Here is a 19,553-nt window from a genome sequence, read left to right as displayed (position 1 = left end):
CCAGGCCAAAGAGGCACCCACGGCGGTATACTATTTCTGAGAGCAGTTTAAAGCTGCGGGGCCTGATTCAGCCCGGAGGCACCCAACGCTTGCTCCAGAATAGCTGCATTGTTGGCAATTGGGTAACGGTAGAGCGAGGCATCAAGCCCTCGGGTTCTTTATTTCCTCCTTGCAGCACCGCTGTGCTATCACTCGGACGCCTTCCTGGTCTCAGAAAACACAGGCTATTATGTATCGACGCACTCACCTAATTGGGTGGAATCCGCGGAACAAATATTCATGAAGCTATTTTAATTGAGGAAATCTGCAGAGGTAAATATTCATGAAGCTTATGCTCTTCTAGATGAAATGCAATGGTGTTTGAAATCCATCATCACTCCGCTGGAAGAGAAGGGAACTTGACAGGGAAATTATAGGTAATTCATCAAGGTAACGTTCTGGGAAGAGAGATACGGGTCTTGTTTAGCTCCCCTTACCTAGGAAACATTCCCCGCACCCCCACGGTTGAAGTTAATGAGCATGTTGCCGGGTAAGGAGCACCGACTGGGGCCCTATGTAAGGGGAGAGGGAGAGAAAGATTTCCAAGATTTCTAAGCGGGAAAGGAAGGAAACGAACAGGCCAAACTCCATGCTGGGCTTATGGAAGTCTCCAAAAACATCAGCTTCGCATGGAAGGGCTGGGGAGGCAGGGTATCACAGGCCCAGAGAGCCAGAAAGAGGCCTGAAATCTTGGTCCATGTGGGAGAGGACTGGAGATCCCAAAGAACAATATGTAGGATGTGGTCCTAACAGTCCCGACTCAGGCACTGGTCCCACTGGTGGACTTCGGTGTGTGTTTTGCCTGAATCAGGACCTCATGGCTCAGCCATCAGGGGCTGACACTTACGTGGCAGAAATGTAAAGGGCGGACTGCGGACCCCAAGGTCTGCCTGGGCTATCTCCTCAATGGCTAGTCTCAGCCCTGCCCTCCCATGCAGAGAGGGAGTTGGGGGTGCTGCATATCTCCAAGGCGCTAGACAAGGATCTTATCTCGAGTGATCTATTCAATACCATTTTTGGTTTAGAGAGGCCAGACGAAACATCTCCAACTGCTCTGTTCGATAGCGATTGATAGAGCTATCATCCATGAATTTATCCTGTCCCTTTTTGAACCCGGCTATGCTATCCGCCTCCACCAGCTCCTGTGGCAATGAATCCCATGAGTTAACTACGCGTCGGGGGAAAAGGGACTTTCCCTGGTTTGTTTTAAACCTGTCAACTACCAATTTCAGCGGGTGCTGCCTAATTCTAGTGTTCTTGGATTTGGTGAATAACAGTCCCCGGTTCACTTGGTCCCTACCCTTCTTGATTTTATAGAGCCCGGTAGACCAATAGACCATTCTTGGGATCAAGTCAGGAGTTTGGTTACAACCCCATCAAACACCTAACAAACTTTTGAATGCAGGTCAGTCTTCATCAGGACCACACATCTTGATATTACTCCTCCCTGGTGTAGGGGAGGAAGGCGAATGCATACGGCCAGGCTATGCAGGAGGGTAGACACATATTTCCTCCTCTCTGATCAGACTTGTCTGGAAGAGTTCATGGGGCCACAACTTGTATTCACCTTTCTGTGCATACCCCACCTGGGGCCCTTCCTCTGGAGGAGGCTCTGCTGGAGTTATGCTGGCAAGTACCCAGAGATTGGGCCTTTTGTGCCATCGGCATAAAACCCCCATTCCCTGGGTACTTGCCAGAGAATGGCAAGTAGTTGTTTTTAGAACAAAATGCAAAGTTTTGAGTTGGGCCCTAGGAAAGGCACGGTAGTGCAGCTACAGGCCCCTACTACCCACTCTGCAAAACTGGGCTTGCATCACGGACTGCCCTTCTCTAACCAAGTGGACTAACAGGCTTCAGCATAGCCCCTCTGTGCAGTGACACCACTGCAGGGGTTCCCATCAGTCTGAATTCCCTTTGCAAAGACACACAGTAAAAAGGAATCAAAACTCATGGCAGAAGCGATATCTTTTATTACACCAATGAGACATTTGCAAAAAAAAAAAAAATCTTTATTGGCAAGCTTTCAGGTACCCTTCATCAGGCTTTGCCCCAAAGCTTGCAAATAAAGAAACTTTTTTTTTTTTTTTTTTTTTTGCAAAATTCTAGTTGGTCTAATAAAAGATATCCCCTCTGCCACGAGTTTTGATTCCTTTTGCCTCTGCACCAATATGGCTACAACCTGGATACCTGCCACACAGCACACTCAGCTCTGCAATACATCCAATGCATTGACCAAGCTATAGGCCATAAGGGAAGAGTTGCTATCTGTAACAGGGCCCCTACCCCATTGCTAAAGGGGTCGAGCTTTCCTTTACGTCCACACACCATGCCCACCCTGCCCGTTTTCCTAGCTCCATCTCCACTCCCCCATGGGCTGACTCCCTACATCTGCCTTCCTCTCCCTTCCCCCAACACGTACATACGCTCCCCATCACAGAGTCACACAAGTGCACCCTCCTTTGCTACCTATGCGGGCAGGGGCTTTACCGCAGCTCACTGGCAGGTCGCCAAGACAGGAGGCAAAAAGCCTCCTGGCACTGGTGAGAGCGGCCCTGGAGGACCCAAAGCAGGCGTCCAAGGGGCAGGTGCCCAGCCCCAGACCAAAGAGGAAGAGGTGCAGGAGGAAGCTAACTTCTGGGTGGAGAAGACAAAGCAGGAACAGAAGCCAGAACCAGAGCAAGCGAGCTCAGACGGTAATCGGATGGAGGGTGCCGAGAGCGCTGCAGCGAGGAGCCAGACAAATTGCAAGGTGCGCTTTCTTTTTTTTTTTTGTGGACTTAATGAGGTCAGCCCTGGGTGAGGCTAACCCATGACGGGGTATTTAGTGGATTTGATGCCCCAAATGGGAGGTCCTCAACCCAATGGACCAGACAGTGGATAAAAAGTGGAGGAGGCCACGGAAAGGGGGCACCTGAGGGTGCTCTGAACCCTACATGTACACAAGATGCAGAGGACTAGAAACCGAGAGATGGACTGTGAGCACAGCTTGCCAAAGCCAGCTGCGGCAAAGCAGAGGTGACGGGCTATTTGTAAATTTGGTGGAAAGAAGCCGACTAGGACAGAGAGGCCGGCCTGACCTGAGGCTGACGGCCTTAAGCTGGGACACATCCTGCTGCAGGAGAAGCTTATGGTCCTAGACGGCAGACCCAGAGCTAACCAGGTGCAGCTAGAGTCAACCTGGGCTGGGCCAGGAGACACCGATCAGACAAGGGGCTATCACCCCAACCCGCTTTTGCCCTGATCATGGATGGAGCATCCAAGCGCTCCCGTCGTATAAATAACAAGTTTTATTTTTCAATGCCTGCTATCACACCGGTACCGTGGTGTCAGGCCTCACAGAAATCTCCAGGTAAACAGAGCACTTGAGCCACATGACTCCCAACTTCGTTGCTATTGTCTCCCAGGGAAAATGAACCATCGGACACCTTGCTTGTATATACAGTCTGTGCATATGGTATGCAACAAGTAGTCTCTCCTGTTTGGCCCAGGATCTCAAAAGGACAAGACTGGATGTGTCTGCAAAAGAGATGCAAGTGTTCGGCCAGAAATGCGGGGCTTGTCGTGCAGACTGCTTGCACAAAGCTTTTAGGCCCCCATTGCGCTGGAGGTCACACAAGACGATCGTGATGGACGTCTGTAGCTCTAAAAGGCTCCAAATCCTCATCACCTCACCTGATGAGACCAGGTGAAAAAAGCTGGTTCAGAACCAGTCCCGCAACGTGGTACGCCAGTTCGCATCAGCGGGGGAGGTGGCCCTAATCCTAGCCTTTTTCACCCCACGATTGTGAGAGCAACAGTGTGTTCAGACTTTACGCTTCTGCATACCCCTAAAATTACTATTTCAGCCTTAACAAAAAAAAAAGATTTTAGATGACTGAGTCATCCCAATATTTTACAGGGCAACTCCCTTGTTTTTCCAGTTAATAATGTCTGAGTTACCCACTTTTCTTGTGATCTTATTCTCACCGGTGCAAAAACAATGTGCGATTGTTCCTTCTCACCCCCCAACTTCTGCCTGTTTTGTTCTGGCGAGATCTAGGTGGGATGGGAGCATGTGGACAGAATCCTTGCTTGAGAAATAATGCGTTGAGACAGACACTGGAATGACAAGCCAAGACAATCTCAAAGCACATGTGGGAGAAAGCATCTTTGACATAAAATTAAAAAAAAAAAAAAAAAAGGCAGAAAGCTCTATTCATCCCACCAGGCCAAGAAAAAAAAAGTGAGTCTGGCAAGGAACAATCTGAGAAAGTGTCTAAAGAGTTGGAAGTAGGTTCTGCATCACATGTAGGAGCCAAAAATGTGTTTGGCCATAAACAGAGCATGATGCATTGCAAACGGCTTCACAGGGAGATATTTAAGGGGTGGAATGGTTGGCATGGAAGAGAGAAAAAGGGAGGTTCATTTCAAGAGGAGTATCTTCAGTTGTCAGACAACAGCCACTAAAATATCTTGAAGGTTATGCCTCCCCAGAGGTGCCAAATTTTAAAAGACTTGCTCAGAAAAGCCTTTTAAGAAAACAATATAACCTATGGTAGATTCTGCTTTTGCTCTGCTACTGCACCATTTCTCAGTCTCAGGGGTAAAAAGAGCAAAGACGGGGCCTAATACAAAACCCATTGAAGTCAATGGGCTGTGGATGAATGCGCTTTGGATTTGGCCCACACTACGGCAGAAAGCTTTCAAATCCAGCCGTAAATAAAGTGACTCCTATTAATGTTTATATTTGTTTTAATTTATTTAACCAGGGAAGTCAGCTGAGGCCCATCGGTCTCTGCACTAAGGAGAAGCTGGCTAAGGCAGCAGCAGATAAAGCTTGCACCAGTTTAAATTATAGCTGCCATAAATCATTTTCAAGGAAACCTGGGTGAATAAACCTGTAACATCAGACTTTCATTTCTTTCTTGTATTGCCTGCTGCATTCACTTCCTGCCGGAGCCCAAAAAACGCACTCAGTCCCCCAGATCACAGGTTTTGAACCTGACAATTGAAAGCAGGTTGCAATGCCTTTTCTTTCCGGCAAGATGGGAGAGTGAAATCCTGAGGCTTTCTTCTGCTGAAACACTGGGAAAGAATGAAAAACCCACCTCCCCTCCTGCCCACCACCCTGGGTGGATGCTCGGAGCTGATCCCCCGTGATTTATTCCAGAATATTTTACATTAATCAGTGCTTACCTGGGAACATTTGTGTTAGAAATCTACATGTTCACATCCTCATCTGCAGGGCTGCAAAAAGGCTTAGGGAGCTCACCATTAGTTCTGTCCCAGGCACAGATGGGGTTTGACAGCCAGCTATAGAGTATAATAGGAGGTAGGGAGGGAGGGGGGTTGGTTTTTCAATTATTTTGGCAGATCACCTTTTCCACATTCAGCAGAGGCACCAACCTGCCTTGAGATCTGGTGCTGCAGAGCATGGCCACAGCCTTTTTTCTTTTATAATGCCCTACAGGATAATGCCAGTTTATGACTTTATTACAATGGTGCTGTTCCTGCTACTACTATTAAAGATCTGTCATGATTTCCATTATAAACCCTGGGTTTTTGGGGTCTATAAAAACTCACTTTGGGCTGAAACTCAGCTGCCAGCCCTGGGTGGAGGACCGCATCTGAATTAACCCTCGGTGCACCGAGCTGTCTTCAAGTAAGATGACTTCTTGGACACCGATTACCAGGTTGGGATGTCAGTTGACTGTGGTATGCTAGTGAAAGGGGTTGGGGTGGGCATAATGCAACCTTTGTCTCTGAAAGAGTCCCTCTCAGCAATGCTGTCCTGCCTCCCAGCTGCCAGAAACCGTTGGTCCATGGCATCCATATGACAAGCCTTGACAGCGGCTAGAAACGTTCCCCATCCTCCCTGATAAATGAGCCTCTGAGTTGGTTGCTGCAGAATTTCTTTGAATGCGTATAAGAAATCACTGACTTTGTGCAGGGGGAAGGAGGGAATCCGAAGTGCTAGACAGTTCACTACAGTTTATACTGTAGATAGTTCACTAAACCTCGTGATGTGTACAAGCGCCCTGTCAGTTCAGACACATGATCATCCAACATTGACTCCAGCTGGATTCTCTGTATGACCTACCAGTTGAATACCAAACTGGAGTCAAATTTTTGTTTTCAAAGTCTTCCAAAGGACTAGTCCAAGAGGCTGCTTGGACTAGTGAAGAGGCTGCTTCTTCATATCAGCTCTGTCTCTCTCTAAAGCAACAGGACTTCAAGAGGGGAAACTTGTGTCTTCAGTCTTTCAGATCTTATCACCATCTCAGCTCCTGTAGCAAACCAGGGGCACTTGCTAGTCAGTCATTAATAGTATTTGTGATCTAAGAGGACAGGGAGCTCTTGTGCTAAATACTGTTAAAACATCTATCCAAGGTTTTGTCAACTTCCAGAGCCATAATTTAGGGATACAGGACCTACAGTAAGGATATTGATATGCCATCCAGCAATGCCTATCAAGAGTGGATACAACCAGAGTGGCAAAGCTGTGCTTTGTACCTGAACAGTAAAATCACTAATTTTTTCTGGCTTCTTTACAAAGGGTTGCTTGTTGGCAGTTATGTCAGCTACAGCTCATGCCCCTAAGTGGCAAAGGTCTGCTGGGGAAAGTTTGGCATCCAGACCTGGCTTGTGAGTTTAGAGTTGTGGCTCTTCATTAGAGGGTTGACTTAAAATGCAGACCTGGGGTTAATCACCACTGTGTTCACTGGCAAGTCACTTAGGACCAGACCAAGACTGGTTAACTTGGCAACTAGGCAGAGTGAAGGTGCCTCATCAGTTCCCAAAAGCCATCCAGATTAACTCTTCTGCCATGGGCAAAATATCAGGGTATGCCTCTGTTCTGGACTGCAAAGTCCCCTCAGCATCTGAATTCACATTTTTGCCCATACTCAGAAGTGACCCAGTTTGAGCAGCTAAGTGCCTAACTCCCACCTCAGCTCTGCCGCGGTCCCAGACAGAGGTGCATCCCAAGACCAGCGCGCCTGACTCACACTGTCAGTGCTGAGGTCTGTACCAAGCCCAGCGGTCACCTTCCCCCAAAAACGCGGCTGGTGCTGGTGCCGTGGCTAACTTCTAGTGTCCCAACATTATGATTACAGACAGAAAGTAGAAGACCTGGGCTCACGACCCACCTCAACCACCTGTGCAGGCTGGATAGCAGCCTCTACCCCTCTGCTGAAGCGGGCCCCTTATCAGCAAACACTGCGAGAGCCCTGGGGCAGAGCGAGCCTGACTCTTTAGTCCCCTGATGCAGTGGGGAGTTGTGGGTTCAAGGACTCTGTATTTTATGAGACAGTCGCTGGACAGATGACAGAAAGAGTCCTTGCAGCAGAGCCTGGTACCCAAATCCCCCCATCCCAGCTGAGTGCCCTAGCGGCTGGACCATCAAGCCAGGCTACCTACTACTTGTTTTCCTTCAGGCCTCAGGACTCATGAATTCACGGCCCAGTACCCTTGCCTCAGCCAGATGGGTGAAAAATTTGACTCCTACCCATGTACCCAACCTACCCTCAACCCAGCTCCTAGGGCTCTCTCCTGGGATATGGGAGGTGTGAGCTTAAACTCAAGTATCTCTCTGGCTGGGGGAATACTCTAACCATGGGGCCACTTCCCCACTGGGGCCAACCTTTTTTGGCAGAAGTACCACAGATTAAGTCCCATGCCTTCCCCGAGTGCCACTCCAATACCCTTCCCCTGCCCGATCTGCTGCTCTGCTTCTTGCTCCCTGCTCTGTGCGCCCCATTGGATCTACTGCTCTGCTTTCTGCTCCCCGGCCTGAGCTCCCCTCCCAATCTGCAGCTCCACTTTCTGCTCCCTGCCCTATCTGCTGCTGTGCTGTCTGCCTCTTCTCTAGCCTGCTGCATGCCCCCCACAAAGGCCGGCCAAGCCACATGTAGCATGCATGCCGCGGGTTGCAATTAGATGTCCACGAGCCCAGCTCAAATTGCTTCGGAGAGCTAATTTTAGGCTCAGGGAAATTTGCAGTCCAATGTAGGCACCTACTGAGTTTTGTGGCCGTTGTGGCAGGTCTATTCTGGATCTTTTTTTGGAATCGAGGAACCTAAATTCCAGTTAGGCACCTAAGGGAGTAATCTGGATCTGGCTCTCTGTGTCCTAGTTTTCCTGTCTGGAAAACGGAGATGACAGCACTTCCCTGCCTTGCAGAGGGGCTGTAAAGATAAATACGTTAAGGATTGCACTGTGTTCTCATATCCCAGCAAAGGGAGCTACTTAAGTGTCTAAAATAGGTCTTACAAGGTGGCACAGATGTATATGACTGTGACTGGTCAGACCAATAATCTGCACAGCAAATAACCCTCGCACTGCTCCTAGAAAACAGCTGGTAAGTGAGTTATTTTGCACTCTGCCAATAGGACATAGAAAAATAGTATTAATAAAATTTGCTCATACAACAGATTAATAGCACAGAACAGCGAGCCAGAAAAGGTTAGGAATGGCATATCTCTCCTTTGGGGTCTTTAAGAAGAAAGAATTAAGTACATGTTACACACAAAAGATGATGTGAAAGAAATCTTAAAGTGAGGTTTGGCTCTGAGACGTGACTATAAAAAGGGCATTGTGGGATCCCACGCTTATTGTGTCTTGGTGACATCATCGCAACTTTGCTCGGTTTACAAATAAAACGTTGCTTTTCCTAATTGCCAACCCTGCAAAGTCAACCTGGGAGCCGAGAAGCCAGATGTGTTCTTTCTGGTTCATGTATCATCTCTAGTAACATAGAGGGCCTGATTCTTTGCAAAGGGCTAAGGAAAGAACATCCAAAAATAGTGGGTTTTTTTAATGAAGTGAAGCACAGATATACACAGATTGAGTTTGCCATGCCGGGCGGTTCAGGGGTTTGGGTACTAGTCTAGAAGCAGGAACCTTAGGGGGCCGTGCTCTGTTTTGCTTCTCACCCCTTGTACGTCGCCCTGCCCATTACTTTACCCGCGGTGTCTCTGCTTCTCCACTCTCCTTCCTCTATCTTCTCGCTCCAGACCATAACTTCACGGAGCACAGACTGTCTGTCGGACCAGGTCTACAACAGAAAGTTTTTCCAGTCCAGCGTTGTTAATGAGAGGTGTGATTTTTCCTGGCAACACTTCTCAGCCCTAGTGTAGACGCTGTTGTCCTGGCATAAGCAGGCTTTTGGCGGTGTCGTTCCTTCCGCTCAGGGAACCAGGCAACGCTACAAGAAGCACTTGTTTGCTAGTATAAACTGTGCCCGCACAAGGAGGTTTTGGCAGCATCCCTGGGCTAGGAAAACTATACCGAGAAACTTCTGTTAAGCTGGGCTTGGGCTCCTCCGTGTACGTACGGTACTGAGCACAGCGGAGCCCAGATCTCAGCTGGGGTTTTTACGGGGGTGGATTTCCCGTGAAACAAACCGTGTGCTGGCACGGGGCCCCCAACGACAGGGTTTTGTTTGTGGCCCTCCCGCGTTTTGGCTGGGGTGGGAGGTGGGGAGTGAGGCTGGACCCAGAGCGGCGGGAAGCAGGGCCTGACCTGGAGCAGCAGGGGGAGTGGGGTTGGACCCAGAGCGGCTGGGACAGGGTGTGGAGCAGGGCTGGACCTAAAGCAGTGGGGGGAAGGGAGAGTGGGTCCAGACCTGGAGTGGCGGCGGGAGGTCGCGAGGCCGGACACAGGACTCCATCCCCCTTATTGTTGACGGGCATTTTGCTAGTATCCATCCATCCGTCCGTCCGTCCATCCATCCCCCGTATGTACACATATGAGGTCTAGTCAGATATCTCACGACTCCATATGTGGCTGACAAGCCCAATTCAAGAGCGACACAGCTTGTTACAAGTTTTGCCGACCCCCGTGTTATCCAAGTTGGAGTCCAAGTTTAGAGCACGCTGCCTTCTTCTCTCTCGCTTTGCTTCCGTCCTCTGAATCAAAACCGCTCCACGGTGAGCTGCACCCCGTGCCAGATGTTCCCTCCAGATGGGATGGGATTCTGCAGGTTCCTCCCAGCTTTCTACATTGATGTTGAACGACTTCATGTAATTTCTGCCCGCATTGTGGGACCGCCATAGCAGGTAATCCCACTTTCTAGAGCTGCCTAGAATCTCGCTGTACAAAATATTCTTGTATATGATATACAAAATATATGTATATATACAGTATATAAATAAAGGTATAATATCTCACATATATTCTATTATACAGAATAAACTAAAATGCTAAAATAAGAAATCACAGCAAAACCAACCACCCCCCAAACTCCTAAAAGTCACAAACAATCCATCCCATCCCACACCCCACTCCCTCGCCTCTAAGGACACGGATCCCCCAACTCACCCTAACCTCACTTCCCAACCCTCATTCACTACCTCCATAAAAAAACCCAGCAGTTTCCCTCTGCCCATATTCCCTCTTATGCCTACCCACTCCCATTCCCTTGCCTCACAGCCAGGGGAGTCACCCCATCCCTTACTGTCCTCCCCTGCCTATACCTCCCTCTCTCTCAGGAGGTCATAGCTGTCCCCAAAACGCACTCATCTTCCCACTCCTACAAGGAAACACATGGTTCAGTATAACAGAATTGTACTTAGGCATCTAATAAGTGACAGTCCATAGGTGGATCCAGTCCATATTGTCTGAAAACTTGAAAGCCTACAAGCAAAATATAGGAAACACAATGAGCAAGTCCCAGATCTATGATCTAACAAAATATAACACACTTGTACGTGTACCTAAGAGACTAATTATCTATTACCAACTAAACTGCATTTTTAGCATCTAGGACCTAGGTCATTCCATAGTCTGGCATAATCGCCCATTCACAATGTGTTAAAAAGCCACGTCCCAGATGCTGAGCTCAATGGACACTAAACACAGGCGCAGGCAAAACAAATGGCACAACTTTACGTTCATAAACACCAACTCTATTGATGTGGCAACCTGTAAAAGCACCACCTTTCGAGAACGTGAGCTGCTGTGTGCAAATGCTTCACTTTTTAATGCTAGAAGAGAAAGAAATGCAAAAATCTAGAGTTCTTGGTTCAGAGATGATACCTTGAATTAGACTAACTGAGAAATTGCAAAAAAAAAAAAAAAAGAAAAAGAGAGAGAAAGGATGCACTCAGGATTACATTCCCCCCAGCAACTTTGAAAGGCCCCCTCCTGTGCTGGGTTCAGTCTCCTCTGACCTCTGCATCCATGAGCAGTTGTGTAGAGTCAAACCTAGCTTACAGAGTTCTTGTACTGGTATAACTATGTTGGTTATAAATGGGATTGCTTCTCAGTATAGCCACAAGGTTATAAGTACAGTGTGAGCACAGGTATACCGCTATACAGATGGCCGTATACCAGTACACCTTATTTCTCTTTCTGGGATCGGAAGAACTAAACTAGAGAGGTAGTTAGCTGTGCCAGTCTAAAGTCAGACAGAAGGCAGGATAGGGTGACACTTTTTAAACAAACTCATTCATGAGTTAATCTAGAACAGTGATCTTCAGCTATTGTGTCAGGGCACCCCGGGGTGCTACCAGATGGTTTGAAGGACGTCCCGAGGTGTGAGGAGATTAGCCAATAAGTTAAGCAGATAAGCCAGGTTTAGGCTTGTCCCTGCCAGGATGATCCCCCACCCCTATTGCATAGCCCCTGCTTAAGGAAGCAAGTATTACCATATATAATGAGGAAGTAACTGCTCCTTCTCAATAACCAAGCTAGCATAAGTACTTATGCACCACTATCATTTCTCCCATGTTAAGGGGATTGTATTGCTTTAAATATACTAATGAAAGCCATACAACTTTTGTGTGCAGACATAGGCTAACAATTACAGATAAATACTAGAGCTCAGTGGTTTTCAACCTTTTTTACATTTGCGGACCCCTAAAAAATTTTGAATAAATGTTCAGACCCTTTTCATAGATTCATAGACAGAGGCCGAAAGGGACCTCGGAAGATCATCGAGTCCAGCCCCTTTTGGAAATTTTGAATGGAGGTGCGGATAGGGTGGCCACCGACGCACCCCCAGAATACAGGACTTCCCCTTGGGGAGGGGTGGGCCCCTATGGCCAATCAGTGGTGAGGGGTGGGGCTTCTGCCTGCTCAGCCAATCAGCAGCAAAGGGTCAGGCCACCACAAAAAGGCCAGGTCCCTCCTGCCCTAGCTGGGAGCCCTGCTCCTCCTGGCTGTGCACTACCAGACCTCTAGGCACAACCAATGGTATCACAGGAACAAGTGATTGACATGTATTTCCACCAATGCACTAAAAAACAGGACTCTTTGCAGTCCATTCCTCATTTAGAAATGGAGAGGGGACAACGGGTTTAAAAATAGGACAGTCCGGTATAAAACAGGAGCGCCAACTGGAACGTTTATTGGGCATTCGGTGTGTATACGCCCTATATGTTATGCCTTTATATTTGAAACGGAGAAAGCCTGGACTCAGTTGAGTTGTCTCAACTGCATTCACACTTGTGCTGGACAGAAAGATCAGCATAATTTACAAAACATTTATCTCTTGGGAACAAAATCAGATCTGAGACTTTGTGTTTTGCCAAGAGACTTAGAAATATTTGCAACTGCTGCTAACCGTGTAGCTGTTGCCACAGGTGTTGATCATTTAGCCCCATACTGACCCAGACCCTGCTGGTCCAGAAACAACTGCCAAATAAAATGTTTTAAAAAATACATGTGGTCTCTACTAAGAAGTCTGAAAGTATCCAGATCATAAATTTGTCATAGAGGGTGGCACTGCTTATTCATTTGCAGATTTTGGGGGTGTTTTTTTTTTTCTTTCACTAGCTGCAGAGACAGAAAATACAGAGATTATTGGTATCTAGTGATATGTTTATGGACATTAAAAACAGCTGGAAAGACAGAGGGGCATGATATTTCCATTGCATTAGTGACATACCAGTGTGTAACTGGGGGAGGAGGCTGACACCTGAGTTTACAATCAAAACTGACCCCAGGGAAAAAACCCAATTAGGAAATGTCATCTGTAACAACAAAGGAGCAAATGACATGGCTGTCGTCACAGTTGCAAGCTGTGAAAAATGTTCTTAACAAGGCTCAAAGGCAGCAAAACTCACCTGGGCTTGGGGTTTGGGATGAAGATAAAACTCTGATTAGAGACACCGAAAAGCTTTTCCAGGTTCACCAAGCCGTGATGAAGTGCGAAGTTGGCTTCCGTCCCGCTTTCAGATGCAGGCAACAGCCGGGAGAAACACAATGTTTAGACCAAAAATCAAGCCAGACTGAGCCCCTCTTTGAGTTTGCAGTTTAAGCTGAACCCCAGACTCCAAGGGAGCATGGACTGGAATTGAACGGGGGTGGGAACTGGTTTTCATGGTCCTCCTACTCCCGACCGCTGCGTTTTGCACGGTTCCAGTCTTGACTGAATGAAATGCTTTCTCTCCTGGCACCGCTGCGGTTGTAAAAGATATTGCCAGTAACAGTGCAAATAGATTCACAGCTGGATCCAAAACAGGGCCCGATCTGCCTCCAGCAGGACTTAGGCAGACTGTAGGTGCCTCTGTCCAACACTGTGAAACAAAAACCACCCGCTCAGCAGCTGCCCAGCCCTGGAGGAGCCAAAACTCACTGTTTCCCTTTTCATAGTTTCATAGTTTCATAGATGTTCGGGGCTGGAAGGGACCTTATAGATCGTCAGGTCCAGACCCTTGCCCCTCTGTGCATGCACAGGACTGTCTCAGCACGAGCACCTTGGTGTAAACTCCTGCCTAATCCCCATGGGGACCCAAAAAGCAGGCGGAGCAGTGCCTAAGTCCTGTGAGGAGGCTGATCTGGCAGTCGTGCTCTCAACACACCTAATGCATACTGACAGCACTGAGTTCAGCACAAAGCACAGCCCCCGCAGTTGCTTTCTCCCATAAGCACCGGGGATGGTGGTGGTTCGCTTCTGGCCTGGTTGTAAATGGAGCGGGGCCTTGGATTCTGCTCTGGGGGGTCAGCCACCTAAATGTTAGCTGCTGAAATGCTTGATCTATAGGCAGCGAGGCCTTTCCACGGCTTTCGCCCCATTTTCCCCAGCCACGCTCGAGTTACCTTAACGAAAGAAGAAAAGACAGTTTGCAAAAAAGTCAGGTTTTCTTGCTGCCTCTGCCATCGACCTCCTGTGAGACGGATAGTTAACTCATGAAACCGCTCTACTCCATCTCTGTAAACCGGGGGATAATGGTGATGGTAAGAAGAAGAATACAACATTGCTGGGAGAGCGACTGGCTGTTTGCTAAGTGCACGAGAACATCACTTTCTTAAAGTATCTAGAAAGGAAGGGGTGGCTTTCACCATTTTCAGTTTTATCTGTAACGAATCGTAATCAAAACTGTAATTTGTAGAAATCACGGGCACAGGGATCTTATGAGGCCATCTAATCCATCTCCCCTACACCGAGACAGGATCAAATCAGCCTAGACCATCCCTGAGGGTTTAACCCAGTGATGCTCAAACGTTTCAGGTGTGAGGCGCCCCGCAGTCCACTCGAAATACCCACTTGGAAAAAGTCAGCTTTTAGTTTTCACTTCTTTTTTGATGACTGAAAAATACTGGAGCATGTCTTCCTTGCAAAGAACTCAGAGAGCCCACAAATGCTCGGCAAGTTTTGAACTTTATGGATTATTTGAAATCTCTAGGGCTATACGCCATGGGTCCCCGGTTGAGAACCATGTGTTTTAACCTGTCCCTAAACACCTCCAGGGAAGGAGATCCTACAGATTCTTTATCAGCTGGAAAGGAGGTAAGAAAATTGCCTTTGAAGTGCGATCCGGGAGTTGGGTTTCCAGGGTTGTGTGCATACGCCACCGTCAAACATCACCTGTGGTGCTTGACCTTTAAAACGGCAAAAGAGACCCAGCAGTGATATAAACTGGCAAGTTTGAACAGGCAGGTGTATGTGAATGGGGACTTATGGAGTTTAACTGAAAAGCTTTTTAGCGCTAAAGAACAGCAAACAACCACCAAGAAGAAAGGATGTGTCAGTTATGCTATTTAGTTAACATAACTAATACATCTTTGTCCCGTCAACAAGTCTGCAGAGGGTTGCTACTTCCCGTTGGCCAAAGCCGTTAAGTTTTCTTCTTGGTGCACGTTTCAACACTGGGTGTGTGTGGGGCTAGTATTTCTCCACGAGCCATCTTCACTATGGCTCCTGGCTTTTAAACCACTTCTACGGGAAAGTGTAGTTGCATTTTTAGGCCCCGACATACCTTTAGCATAGTCTCACTGATGTCCCTACCGCAGATGCACGAATCAGGAAGCCGTACACCACGCAGTATTTTGCAGAATCACCCCCCAAACGAGAAGCCCCGAGAAACAAGCACCTAATTAACTTCAGCTGCAGCTGTCAAACCCTCCCGGACACACGCACAGAAAAGAGGCACTTGCTTTTTTTTTTTCTAGCCGTGGAGCACGTATGTTCTCGCAAGGAAGGCTCTTTCTCCATCGACGCGTGTGTCTTGTTTTTGTTTTCCATCCGTTCACACGTTATTTAACTTTTGACTTGGACACAGCAGGTAAAAGCATTTAACGGCCCAAAGAAACTTGGCTGCTTGTTCGAACGGAGCTGAGAAGAAAGGGGGCGGAAAAGACTGCAGCGCTCCTGCACTTTGGGTTTGAAAATGTCATGTTTTCAGAACTGCATTTTTCTAACGTGAGAAGGGAAAGCTAAAAAGAAAAAAAGTACATTCCACAAGGACAGGGTCACATTTTCCAGGATTATAACATGCTCTCTACTTTCACTTTTAAACCCTGCCTTTTCTTCTAAGCAGGAAAGGCCAATAAGGAGCGTTTTGCAGCACCCTTACTGCTGCGTGCATGGGATACATTAGTCAGGAAGCACAGCTGGAGTATCTTAGCCAGCAGAAAGATCTCCGTCTCGCACAAATCCACGTAAGGGCATCCTTGCTGGCAGTGCTTAGTTAGTCTATAAGGTGCACATCTATCCTAACTTCCGCCTGATGGCAAACTAACACGGCGAACTGCCTCTTGGTACTTAGAGAGACAATAAAAACTGAGCCTGAGTCAGAGAAGAGCTACCAGGATGAGTCAAGGGCTAGACTCGGGTATTTAAATCGCTCAAACTATCTAGCTTACGCAAGAGAGGGCTCATCTTCATGAGGAACAGGAGACGCCAAAGTCGAGCTGTCAGATGCACTGGACGCTCCAGTTAGATCAACCAAAACTGAAAATAAGATGCCATTTTTTTACCAGTAACACTGACTGGTGAGTGGAAGAACGTGCCAGTCGTGTGCAGTCTCCAGCGTTCAAAACCTTTACGGTGAGATCGCGTGTCTCACTGAAACCCATGATCTAGTTCAATAACCAAGCTAGCATAAGTACTTATGAACCACTATCGTTTCTCCCACATTAAGGGGATTGTATTGCTATTGGTGCCAGTGCAGGAATCCCTGGGTAAAGGGGATGGATCGGTGTTATTCACAGATTCACCCGAGTTTAGGGCTGGAAGGGACCTCGTGAGACCCTTGGGTCCAGCCCCTCTGCTCTGGACAGGGGTCAAATCACGCCAGCAAGACGTGCATCCAGTCTCCTTTTGAAGATCTCCAGGCCTGCACCGCTTCAGCCTGGTCACATGGACCGTGAAATAGTTTTTCCTTCTATCCAGTCCAAAACCTTCTTCTAGGAGTTTATAAGTATTGCTCCTGGTTTTCCCCTGGGGCACTCTGGTGAATAGTTGTTCGTCCAGCCCCTGATGCTCTCCCCTGATATAATTGTAAGCTGCCACCAAATCCCCCTGAAGTCTTCGCTTTTCTAGCCTGAACGGTGCCATATGCAGCAGATCAGGCTGTAAGCTCCCAAATGAACCCTTGCAGCATCAAAACCCAGGAGAGAAACAAAAGACTACGAAAAAAATTCAGACCAAAGCAGCAAGGCCTTTGCATGCCAGGAGGCTTCAACGGTGTTGAAGTAACATTGGCAGCCTGTATGGGAGGGAATTTCATTCATGTAGAACGAGCTGCCGTCTGACCCAGGAAGGCTGTCCCACCAGCTCAGAAAACAAGGCAGTGTGATGACAGCTACCTATCCATTGGACAGAAGCAGGCTGTCTTGTCCAGGGCCGGCGTCTTTTACCAGCATTACATGGTTTTGCTTTTTTTTCTTTAAAGCAAAACGACTAAACTCTGTTCTAACTTCTTGTTGCACAGACGCACATACGAGTTAAATCTGAATGTAGCAAAGGCGGCAAATGACCGGGTCTCTGTGGAGGTGAAGTCACCCAGCAGCACGCCCAGGTACTCTGCATCCAGCAGAAACGCACTACAAAAAAGGATGGACCGTGCTTGAAAAAGGCAAGTTCCAATGAAATCCTACCCTCAGCGGGTTTTTATTATTGCTGTAAATATAAAAGCATTGCTTGTGATCTGGTTTTTAAAATGCTGCCCATCTTCCGTCAGGAAGCTCTACTTAACTCAGTTGCACGTGGCTGAACTCCACTGACGCCTCCCCCTTCTGCAAATGCTGCCGGGCTGCTGGGATCAATCAAATTATTCTCCATCTGCAAGATCCATATTCATCCCCTGAGTTATGAGACCACATGTGAGGTATAAATATTTACGTGATACTATTTACTCAGGAAGTATGTACATAAGTTATTTGTTTGAAGGGAGAAAGCCCAGTTCTGATTGCTTTTACATTGCCTTCTCCCCCCTCCCCCCAAAAACATGTGTGTGCATATGCATAAAAGTAGGAAAGGACACTGTGTGTTAGTTTGATGTTGCACATGCATCCATACAAATACGGTCGCAGGCTGCGCTGGTCTGGGTAGACTCCTCTAAGCATGCCAGCCAGAGCTGGGGCTCCCTCTCAAAGGTGACATGGTGTAAAGGTTGCTAGGAAATGAAGCCTAGAAAGGAGCATCCACCAGGCCCATTTTTGCAACCTGCTGTTCTCACAGGTGTCCATCCTCGTCCTCCCAAAGTCAACAGCAATATGCTGAACATCGGGAGGAAGAGACAAAGCTTTTTCCACGACTTCTTGGCATCCGTCGTTTTTGCCCAGGAGGCCTCAGGGAGGCTGATCAACAACCTGCCTTCACGGCGCCCTGCAGAAGGGCCCGCCTTTCCCCCCCCCGCGCGTGACACCCAGATCAGAGCAGCCTTGAGGACACGGTGAAACGGTGAAGTCTTGAGGGCGACATTTAGTTTCTAGGCAAGAAAAATACATCTGCGAGGCGAAGCTGAGCCGTGACGTTGGTGCTGGTCATTGCTACGTGCCCCCGGCCTCGCCCGTTCTGGACACTCGGTCTACGCTGCCACGTCGTAGGAAGGCGAGGGAGTAGGGAGGAAAGCGGAGATCCACAAAGTGCATCTGGGGAAACTGGGCTGCTGGTTTGGCAGCCGCACTCAGGGCCCTGAAGTCCACACGGGCTTTCCCTGGGAATGGCACGCACAATCTTGCCCTTAAAGCCGACCTGCTGCTAATCAGCGGGGCCTACAGAGCAGCCCAGAAGGGTGTTGACAGGGACGAGGAGGACGGACAGACTGCAGTGCCTGGCCTGGCGGCTCTGCCTTCGGGCAGGCGCATTTTCCTCGCAGCTTGGAAAGACAGCCACTCGAGATAGGAGAAGGGACATGGTTAACCGGGGTGCGTGAGCCTCTGCCCTGGCTTCCCAAACAGGGCACTTCTGTGCCCCGGCTCTCGCACCACAGCAGGGCCACTGCCAAGCCTGGGCGGAGGCGAGGCCCAAGGGCCCCGTGAGCAGTGAGGGAAGCTTAGGAGCCACCGCCCCCCTGGGAAACCAAGGGGGGTCCTGCAAGTGAGTGTGCAAGGAGGAAAGACAGCAGCTCCTCTGAGTGTGTGTGCATAGGGGAAAAACCGCAGCTCCTCTGAATGTGCGCGCGAAAAGGCAGCAACTCCTTTGTGTGTGTGCGCGTGTGCAAAGGGAAAAACGAGCAGTTTGTGTGTATGAGTGTGTGCAAGAGGAAAGTGAGGGGGTGCCGTGTGTGTGCATGTGCACATGCACGCGCAAGGGGAAAGGTGAGCAGCTCCTCTGAGTGTGTGCGCGCATGCAAGCAAAAAGACAGCAGCTCCTCTGACAGAGTGTGTGTGGGGGGAGGGGGAGATGAGCAGCTCCTGCGCGTGTGTTTGTGTGTGTGCAAGAGGAAAGTGAGCAGCTCCTGTGTGTGGGCATGCACTCATGTACGTGCAAGGGGAAAAGTGAGCAGCTCCTTGGTGTGTGCACATGCACAAGTGAAAAGAAAGCCGCTCCTCTGAGATACCGCGTACATGTGTGCAAGAGGGAAAATGAGCAGCTCCTGTATGTGTGTGCACATGTAAGGGGGAAAGTGAGCCACTCCTCTGAGTGTATGTGGGTGATTGTGTAAGGGGAGAAAGAGACAGCAGCTCCTCTGTGTGTGTGTGTGCAATGGGGAAACTGAGCTGCCCCTGTGTGAGTGTGCAAGGCAGGGAAATGAGCAGCTCCTGAGTGTATGTGGGTGAGTGTGCAAGAGGAAAAAACAGCCATCCCCCATGTATGTGTGAGCGTGTGAAAGCACAGAGAGGGAAATGAGCAGCTCCTCTGA

Source organism: Crocodylus porosus, unplaced genomic scaffold (assembly GCF_001723895.1).
Source record: "Crocodylus porosus isolate Cpor-Errol unplaced genomic scaffold, CroPor_comp1, whole genome shotgun sequence".
Lineage (NCBI taxonomy): Eukaryota > Metazoa > Chordata > Crocodylia > Crocodylidae > Crocodylus > Crocodylus porosus.
Note: the sequence above shows the minus strand (reverse complement) of the source record.